Below are 11,119 nucleotides of genomic sequence, written 5' to 3'. Positions count from 1 at the left end.
GGAGAGCGAGAGGGGTCGGTGCGCACTGACGCCTCTCGCTCTCCAGGCTTCAGCGAAAGCCTGCATTCGCCCCACAGGACGCACACACATTTCTCCTTCATTTTTGGAGGGGAAAAAGTGCGTCCTATAGGGCGAAAAATACGGTATTTATTTTCATGAAATCTTCTTTCTGAATATTTGGTCAATCGCCAGGGTCCTGAGAAGCAGCTCAAGGGGCCGTGACCCCTTCCTAACAGAAAAATCTGAAGAAAAGGTTTCAAGGCAGTAAAAAGTCATATTCAGGCACTTCACTTTTCGTTTATTTTTTAAATTCAGAACTTTAGTAATTCGTTCAAGGCAACACGGGTATCAACAAATAACTCCAGAAAGGACTTTCCTCCTTCACACATCACCCATGAGGAAGACTTTCAGAAGAAAAATTCAGCTATATTTTGTCTTGGTGCTGGGACTTTATAATTGTGGCCTTATTTGTTGAGTGATGCATACCCACTAGGAAGATGATGGTGGTGGTGAATTCTTTTATATATAAATAAATAAGAGCCTCCTGTTTCAGAGGCTTGAATCTTTGCAAGCTATCTCACCCACCGAGCCACTTCTATTTTAATAAATTAGCTTCATTACTTTAACTGTTGCACTGTGTCTCCGTTAGTGATTAATTACAGCTCTGCTTCACTCCTTTCCTGATAACGCGGATGCCGCCTTTATTTATTTTGTTCCATTCATAGCCCAGTCTCAACCCGCAGGCTCGGGGCAGGTATCACTATTTTGCTGTGCCACCAATTCCACAGAGGCGCAGATTAATCCTGCGTTTTGTCTTGCGTCTGGCCACCAAGAGCCAATGTGAATAACATTTACCGACGCTTCTACCGGGAGGCACCTAAGCGCTGTAGATGCAGCAAATACGCATTCTGCATAGAGCAAGGACAGCAGGGGAAGTCCATTACTTCCACATGCTCAGTGACCCCAGATTTGGTCCACTCGTAAGGAGCTGGTGAGAGGTTAACATAATACTACCTGCAGAAGAGGAGACATCCACGGAATGTATCAAGCAGTAATAATGAGACCAGCAATGGCGTAACAAACAGGAATTTGTTAGTGCTTAGAAGTTGCACCAAGTGAAGAAGGAGTTAGCTGACAGCTGTCCCTAAATCACCTCAAGATTTGCACCGTGAGAGTTGTTTTGCTATTAGAGCAACCTCTTAATTTAGGGCCAAATTATATACGATGTTAGATGCGGTTTTGCATCTTACATGCAGGTTTGTACACACCATACGTTTACAGCCTCCCTCTCAAAAAAAGAGCCATGGGAATTGTAGTTTGCCCTTAGAGAGAGAGTTGCAGTTCCAGGCACCCTTAAACTACAGTTCCCACAATTATTGACAGTGCCGGGGTGTGTGGGTGTGGGTGTTTGTGTGCTTTAACTGTATGTTGTGCACTATCTAGCCTTTGCTTTGAATGCAAATTAGATCTGCAGAGAAGCAGCTGTTTCCTTCCCTGCTACCATCCTAATGAAAACCCCTCCTTCGACTCTAATGTTTGTATTTGGGTGTAAACACCCATTGGTGCTGATGGGGAATATTCTCCCATTGCAAATGCTAGATTTAGTGGGTTTTCCTGGACTTTAGCAGGGGAGGAATCCAAGGAAAGGGTGGAATTCTATCTCCTTGCTGCTCTGATCCCATTAATTATCATCAGCCTTTCTCCTCTATCCTTTTTGCTGGTGCAGTTTGCATTTTTTAAAAACCCTGTACATGCAAAGGGACATTGCATCTTTTTGGGAGTTTAGTTGCTGGTATTTCAGCAGATAATGCAAGGAGGGTTCTGCTTTTCTGGTCACCACAGTGCTGAAATGGGAGGGAAAGACACACCTGTTGAAATCCTCTCTTCTAAAAATGGCAGTACGCAGAAATGAGCGAGTGAACGTTTCATTCACTCAGGATATTTCATGTCTAACTTTATACTAAGTAAAATATGTTTAGAGAACAGATGGAGCACGAGGCTATAGACCTACAGAGTTTCAGACGAAGGTCTACATTTCTTTTATCACACCATTTATATATTTCTGAAATTGATTGTGTCACTGTCTTACCAAAAAATTTAACCCCACCAAAAAATAAAATACAAAAGAATTTTTATGAAATTCGTAAACAGCTAAGATGTTGGTCATGCGAACTTTAAACCCTAAACAGATCCGCTCATCAGACTGGTATCAGTAAAAACAATAACTCCAGTTTATTGGTCATAAGTAGGGCTGGATTGAGAGGTGGACAAACCCAGGCAAGTTCTGGGGCTGCTAGCCTTGGGGCACCTGTCATGGGCTCAACTATCCACTCCTCAAGTGAAACAAATAGTACAGACAATTCATCTCCATTTGGAAAGCTGGCAACACTGAAATATATGGCCTGTGTTGCCAGAATTGTGTGTATTTCTGAAAATATGACAGATCACTGCAACAAAGGATGTTTGTGTGTAATAGTAATCAGGTTCATGAGGGCAAATTGATGGTCACATACGGCAAGGCAAATCGTGCATCAAAGTCATGAAATAGGCTATATATAGAATAATAGAATCAGAGAATTGTAGAGTTGGCAGGGACCCTAAGAGTGATTTAGTCTAGTCCAACCCTATGCAATGCAGGAATTTCAGCTAACGCATCCGAGACTTTTTTAAAAAAATGATATATTCAAAAGCTGAGCAGATGGAACAGGGACAAGTAACTGTCTTGACAGTCGACAGTTCACAATAGCTGCTAGTCATGGTGGCTATATGCTGCATCCAATAACATAAAAGGTAAAGGTAAAGGTACCCCTGCCCGTACGGGCCAGTCGTGTCCGACTCTAGGGTTGTGTGCTCATCTCACTTAAGAGGCCGGGGGCCAGCGCTGTCCGGCGACACTTCTGGGTCACATGGCCAGCGTGACGAAGCTGCTCTGGCGAGCCAGCACCAGCGCAGCACACGGAAACGCCGTTTACCTTCCCGCTATAAAGCGGTACCTATTTATCTACTTGCACTTAGGAGTGCTTTCGAACTGCTAGGTGGGCAGGAGCTGGGACCGAAAGACGGGAGCTCACCCCGCCGCGGGGATTCGAACCGCCGACCATGCGATCGGCAAGCCCTAGGCACTGAGGTTTTACCCAAAGCGCCACCCGCGTCCCAGATCCAATAACATATGTGCCTCTAAATACCAAATGCTGGGGCACATAAGCAGAAAAATGCTATTGCACATACTGTATGTGCTATTGAGCATCCCATAGTCATCTGTTTGGCCACCATAGGAACAAAATGCTGAAGGGTCTTTGGTATGATCCTGCAGGGCTTATCTTGTGTTCAGCCTAGTAGTGATGTATGGAAGTGAGAGCTGGACCATAAAGAAAGCTGATTGCCGAAGAATGGATGCTTTTGAATTATGGTGCTGGAGGAGACTCTTGAAAGTCCCATGGACTGCAAGAAGATCAAACCTCTCCATTCTGAAGGAAATCAGCCCTGAGTGCTCACTGGAAGGACAGATCCTGAAGCTGAGGCTCCAATACTTTGGCCACCTCATGAGAAGAGAAGAGTCCCTGGAAAAGTCCTGATGTTGGGAAAGATGGAGGGCACAAGGAGAAGGGGACGACAGAGGACGAGATGGTTGGACAGTGTTCTCGAAGCTACCAGCATGAGTTTGACCAAACTGCGGGAGGCAGTGGAAGACAGGAGTGCCTGGTGTGCTCTGGTCCATGGGGTCACAAAGAGTCCGACACGACTAAACGACTAAACAACAACAACAACAGAAAGAAGAATTCTATAGCCTTCTATACATGTTACAATGAACGCAAGCTATCTCTTCACATGTACAATTGTTTTGCTGCATTCAGATGGAACTTCATTTCGTTTCCCCAACATCTTCTTATCTGATAATTTTCACATCCTATGTGATTTTTCACATGACATGAAAGCTACTTTTGGAAATCGAGGAGAATCTAGCACAGGGTTTCCCCAACTTGGGTCTCCAAGCTGTTTTTCAGATTACAATTCCCATCATCCCTGACAACCAAGTTTGGGAAACAATGATCTGGCAGAGGTTTAGTGCTAATGTTCATGCTGATTGCTTTCAGAATTTGCCATCTCACTAATCTAGAAAAATCACTGGACAATATTGAGGGGGAACAGAAGTGCACATGTGCATAAAGCTTGTGGGGAAGGTCTTCTCTGACGTCATCTGCCGTGGTGTCATACCACACCCACTGGTGTGAATGGAACTCAGTGTGACATGGCAGTATATTGATGAAAAAGCCACAGTTCTGTTACGCGACAGAAAATACACTGTGAAAGGAACATTAGAAACCAGGTCAAAAGCACCAGCATTATAACACAGAAAACTCATGCAATAATCATTGTGTCTGAACGCACCCACTGTATGAAAGAATGTACACTTCAATCAAACCAATAAATCACTTTATTTGTATGACGCCTTTCCGACGTTAAAACCAAGTTCAAGGCGTCTTGCAGCATATAAAAAATGACATACATTTGTAACAAAAGTAGTCCTAAATGATAAAGCATCAGAAAGTGCACAACCAAATGGAACAATTTCCACATTAATAATAGGAAACTCCAAAATAAAAATGCAAAAATTTATTATCAATAACAGCAACAACCCCCTAATACCCCACCCCAGGAATCTGCTCAGCAGCCTCAGCTTTTGTAGCTGGAGTCAGTCAGGGCTCTGCCCTCCCAGGCCAAGTGGGAAAAGGCCTGCAAGGCAGGGAGCAGGTCTTTCAGGACTCACAGCCAAGATGGTAAAGGTAAAGGGACCCCTGACCATTAGGTCCAGTCGTGTCCAACTCTGGGGTTGCAGCGCTCATCTCGCTTTACTGGCCGAGGGAGCCGGCGTACAGCTTCTGGGTCATGTGGCCAGCATGACTAAGCCGCTTCTGGTGAACCAGACAGCTAAAATATTGGGTGTACAGGTACACAGACTATACACTCCTTGAACACGTAAATATCTTTATGAGTGTACATCTTGACTTTTAGTGTACACAGGTACACAAATTGTAAACTTATTGAATGCAATGTGTGAGAGCCTATAGGATTCAGTCTAGATCAATCAGTGCTATTCAGTATGCTTAGAATTTTAGGGTATAAGGCTAGGAGGTACAGTGGTACCTTGGTTTGCATATATCTTGGTTTGCATTTTGCATGCGCTTTGTATTACAAACACGTCAAACCCGGAAATGCGTGTCCCGGTTTGCAACCGTTTTTTGGATTACAGCCCATTTTTTTTTTGGATTATGAACTAAAAAATTTTGGAGGCCCCATTGGCGAAAGTGCGCCTTGGGTTACAACCTGTTTTGGTTTACAAACAGACCTCCGGAACTGTACTGTTAATGCTACTATTCTCTGATTTTTTGGGGTGGTACAATGTACAATGATGTAACATGAATATAGTACTTTTCATGTGGTGCTTTATGTTATAAAGTTTATAAAGTAACAATAAGGGGGGAAACTGCTCTCTGCTGCAAGGCATTTACACAGTTTTAGTTTCAATATGGGAAAAGACAAAATTGTAGAGGAAAGTGACCTCTCCCTATATAATGCCTGGACAGTTTGCAAACTTTATTAGTCTTCTGTTTCTAAAACATAATTTAACTAGCAAACAGAGTCCCAATTACCTTTCTATAATTTTTCTAGAAGGAAAGAAACTTTCATCTCGCCGTTTTGTTGCCATTCTGATTTCTGTTTTTTTTTAAATAAATAAAAATAAAATGGAGGGGGGGGGTTGCTAATATTGTCGCCCCGGAAAGCCATAATAGCCTCTGATTTCCAATATTGGGGGAAAGCGCAAATATATAAAATATACTTGAAGCTCAGCCATAAGTAGATTATAAACATTTAATATAGAATGTTATCATAATATTCAGAGCACCAAATTGCAGACTTCTGTCACCCACTTTCAAGCATGCTTCTGAAGATCATAGTTAATTCTGCTGATTTATGGTAATGCTGAAACCCTATCATATACAGCATCAGAAACCACTAACAAGCTTAGTATAAGCTTGGACTGAAATGGCTTGAGGTTTAAATTTCTGTAACGATTATAAACTAGAAGGAGTAAAATCCCACTTCAGCAAAAAAGAAAAAAAAAGAAAGAAAAAAAGAAAGAAAGTGGCTTGTTACAATTCAGTATTGCCTCTCTGATTCTTCCCCTCCCTCCTTCTCCGTTTCATGTCGCCATATTTTATTTTATTTTTAGGAGGAGAGGAGGAAGTCATCTGAAACTGGGGTGGCATCTTATTCGAAACATAAAAAATAATAATCCTTTTGTATGGTAATTGCTTCATAATTAGGAGGCACAACTTCTTAGTTTGTCTTAAAATACTTAGCAAAGTATTAAAATAATCTGCAGGAGTTGCAGAAGCGGGGCGGGGGGGGGGGGGGAGGAGGAGAATCTGCCCAGTGCTTTCAAAGTAAGAACCACTTCACAGAATGGGAACAGATGTTGAGGGTTCTTTGAGCCTAACAGCCCCAATTCATGCCTCTATCTGCAACTGGAGTTGCTAGCTGCCAAACTGGAAAAAGAATCTGCTGTGGTGGTATAATGGTCTCCCACTGCCTCAGAATAGGAGTCACAGTAAGAGCATACATAGTTAGTTATTAGTCTTAAAAAGCAGAGACATCACCTTGCCAACAAAGGTCTGTATAGTTAAAGCCATGGTTTTCCCAGTAGTGATGTATGGAAGTGAGAGCTGGACCATAAAGAAGGCTGATCGCCGAAGAATTGATGCTTATAATTGGGCCAGAGGACGAATGTTATTCATTGCCCCCCAAAAACCCACCACTTGCATTCAAGGTTTTCAGGCACTTGATATATGTCCATTTGGTGGGCAGGATAATTGCAAACTGCAATGTTACTCATTTTCATTTTCTCCCTCTTTGACCTGTGTCCATGGAGCCCTTGTTGATTCTGTGCAGAAACACCACATTTTCTTGAAGTACGAAGCAATGGCAACAGAAAAGGTGACCACTTACACCTTGCCCAAAAATAAGACAAAAGGGGTCATGGTTCTGCAAAAGCTAATTTGTGTGCATTGATGCAAATTTAGAAATAATTGCTGACCTCCCTCACTGCAGATGGTGACAGCAGTCACAAAATTAAAAGACGCCTGCTTCTTGGGAGAAAAGCAATGACAAACCTAGACAGCATCTTAAAAAGCAGAGACATCACCTTGCCAGCAAAGGCCCGTATAGTTCAAGCTATGGTTTTCCCAGTAGTGATGTATGGAAGTGAGAGCTGGACCATAAAGAAGGGGGATGGCCAAAGAGTTGATGCTTGTGAATTATGGTGCTGGAGGAGACTCTTGAGAGTCCCATGGACTGCAAGAAGATCAAACCTCTCCATTCTGAAGGAAATCAGCCCTGAGTGCTCACGGGAAGGACAGATCCTGAAGCTGAGGCTCCAATACTTTGGCCACCTCATGAGAAGAGAAGACTCCCTGGAAAAGACCCTGATGTTGGGAAAGATGGAGGGCACAAGGAGAAGGGGATGACAGAGGACGAGATGGTTGGACAGTGTTCTCGAAGCTACCAGCATGAGTCTGACCAAACTGCAGGAGGCAGTGGAAGACAGGAGTGCCTGGCGTGCTCTGGTCCATGGGGTCACGAAGAGTCGGACATGACTAAACGACTAAACAACAGCAACAAGTTAGTTATTTATTAGATTTGTATGCTACCCTTCATCTTAAGATCTCTGGGCACTTCACAGAGTAATATACAGGATAAAAACAAGTAATTAACTGGAGGGGAAACAGCAAAACAATAACCCCCTTCCCACAAAAACATTTAAAAGGCTGTAGGATATTAATCAGCCATGTACATACACTATGTACGTTCAGACATACATAATTATATTTGTATGCCACCTTTCCATGATTAAAACCTGAGGCTTCCAACATGTTTTGTTTTACTTATTTTCATGTTTTTATCTTGAATTTTATTCTGTGAACTGCCCTGAGATCTTATGATGAAAGACAGTATATACGCAAATCTAATCAATAACAAGAACCAGGGGCTCAGATTCCTTAGTCCAGACTCCAGCTCAGGTGAACTCAGACCACTGGATACATAACAGTTAGCCCACTCTACTCTTTAAAGGCAGAAATAAGAAATCAGACTCCACTACTAACAGGCATCCCTGTTCTGTCCAACTGATCAACTAGCTAGAGGGAGGAACTCTCCAGAGGAGCAACTTTCAACTGTCAAGAGAACTGATTCACTGCAGAATATCCGAAAGACAGAAACCCCAAATTTGGGTCACTTTTAAGGGGCAATACTGTTGCTTTCTCTTTTTCTTTTTTTTGCAATGCTGTGCCATTCCCACCAACATTCCCCTGGTGAAAATTGGGACGCACGTTTTTTGGAACCGAAAGACGCATGGCATCACTGCAAGCGCCAGCGCCGGCACATATCCAGGACATTCTAGGATCAAAACAGAAGCTGGGATGGCTTCTGTAATTCCGGAAATGTCCCAGGAGTATAGGGGCAGTTGGAGGATATGCTGTGCTTGAATTTGTTTGATGTATCAAGGTTGCCCTGTAGAACATTACTGCCACTGCTTTTTTTCCTGGGGGGATGCAGGGGTTCGCATACCACTAAACATTTTGTGAATCTCTGTACTTTTGTCCATTTCCTGTACAGTCATACGTCATGTTATGTTTGCTTCATGTTACATTTTTTCAGGTTGTGTCCTGTGGCGACCCAGAAGTACCGGAAAGGGTTACTTCTGGGTTTCGCCACTGCGCATGCGCAGTAGCACTAAATCGCGCTGCACACCTGTGCAGATACGGCACTTCAGGTTGCGGGCTTTTCACATTGCGAACAGATCCCGTTCGCAACCAGAGGTACCACTGTATTTATTTTGTCCGATTTGAACTATAAAATGGTGATTTTCTTAAGTCAAAATGAGAGTACCCCTAAACCATGGCGGGGGGGAGCACTGATTTTACTACGTTGCTGAAATGAAAAGCGCTCTCAAATCCAGTCAAACACAAAAAAAGAAAAAAGAAAACAAATCCAGTCAAACTGCAAAAAAGCAATAAAAATGATGGCTTTTTTGTTTCATTAAAAAAAAAAAAACCACCACAGTGTCTAGTTAACTCACAGCAGGCACACAAAAACAGAGGCTGAGTTTGCATATCCTCTCAAATATCAGATCCTGCACTGTTTCTAAATTTTAACCAAAGGCAGTTCTGAAGGGATCTGAAGCCTTAATGCCGAATAGGGTTGCCTATGAAATCAGAATGATCAATATGTTTGTGCAAAGAAAACAAAATGGAATTTATCAGGAAATGTAAATTGAACACCCCAAACCTTCCCATGTCTCTAATACAGCAGCCTGATAATTGCGGGAGAGGAGTTAATCCTTATGCAAAGATTACCAGCTAAATGCAAACAAGGCTAGCAAGCTCCATAGATTTTGCTGAATAAGTGTTAGCTGGGCAAGAAGTGCTAAGCAGCACAGCTTTCCCTTTAAGAGGGTTGCAGAGCAATCCTAGGCATGTTTTCTGGGAGGTAAGTTCAGTTCAATTTTGCATTTAAAGGTGGACCTACCTAATCCCCACTTTGTGCAACCTGAAGCACAACAGAATTGTCTCTGGATCTTGCAATGCAGGTCTCCATCCAAGTAATGCAGACAAAAGTACTGTACTGGGGTAAAGCATGCATAAAAATGCATGTATTCATGAAAATAACATAAAATGCATTGCTTTAGCAAAAAATTGCTTTGCAAAAATGAGTAAAGGTAAAGGGTAAAGGGACCCCTGACCATTAGATCCAGTCGTGACTGACTCTGGGGTTGCGGTGCTCATCTCGCTTTATTGGCCGAGGGAGCTGGCATACAGCTTCCAGGTCATGTGGCCAGCATGACTAAGCCACTTCTGGCGAACCAGAGCAGCGCACGGAAACGCCGTTTACCTTCCCACCGGAGCGGTACCTATTTATCTACTTGCACTCTGACATGCTTTTGAACTGCTAGGTTGGCAGGAGCAGGGACCGAGCAACAGGAGCTTACCCCATCACGGGGATTCGAACTGCCGACCTTCTGATCAGCAAGCCCTAGGCTGATCGGCAAGCCCTAGGTTTAACCCACAGCGCCACCCGCGTCCCAAAATGAGTACATTAGGGAAAATAGCATATGAACATCTCTACATTCGGGTAAATTTGACACAGAATTCATGTCAGTTTGCATTACTTAGTACAGAAAGTATTGATCTGATGTGTAGAGACCTTTCCTATTCTACTTAATTCAAGAGGGTTCTGGAAGCTACAGTACTGATAGGACACTACAATACCGAATGTATTGTTCGGGAGATCCTTTGGGGTTTTGCGGAGGCAGGAGAGAGAGAGAGTCCCATGGCTCAATAGGAAGGGTACATATAGTTTGTTGGATACAATCCATATTTTACTGCATATGGTGGTGGGGTATTGTTGTTGTTTATTACTATGGTGTGTATTTTTGTGTTTTTATTTTGTAAACTGCCCTGTGATCTTTACCACCTCCATTCGCTGGTGCAATTTCAAAAGTAGGCTCTAATCCATGGGTCAGCATACTAAGGCCCGCAGGCTGGATCAGGCCCAATTGCCTTCTGGATCTGGCCCATGGACGGTCTGGGAATTCCCTTTCCCTCCCACAGCAGCGCCTCCTCCTCCCTCCCTCCTCCTGGCTTCTCCCTGCCCTGCTTAGAGGAGGAAGGGGGCTGGGCTTTGTTGGTGCCAGCAGCCAGCGGCGTAGCGTGGGTTGTCAGCACCCGGGGCAAGGCAAGTAATTTGCGCCCCCTAACCCGGGGCAAGGCAAGTAATTTGCGCCCCCTAACCCGGGGCAAGGCAAGTAATTTGGGCCCCCTAACCCCTAACCTGCCGCTGCTGCCAGCTTCTTCTTGCTGCTGCCTGGGCTGGTCTGGTGTGGTTCTCTCCCGCGCTCAGCGCTGCGCTGGGCGGCCGCTGCACTGTCCCTCCCCCAGATAGTCCCTCGCTCTCTCTCCGCACCGCACGCCTGGCACCCACCCCCTCCACAGTGGGCGGCGACCCAGCGGCTCGGATCGGATTCGCACAGCCAGCACTGCAGTGAGAGAGAGTGAGTGAGCCA

The sequence above is a fragment of the Podarcis pityusensis genome (genome assembly GCF_964106645.2).
Source record: "Podarcis pityusensis genome assembly, chromosome: 5".
NCBI classification, from domain to species: domain Eukaryota; kingdom Metazoa; phylum Chordata; class Lepidosauria; order Squamata; family Lacertidae; genus Podarcis; species Podarcis pityusensis.
This window is presented reverse-complemented; position numbering follows the sequence as displayed.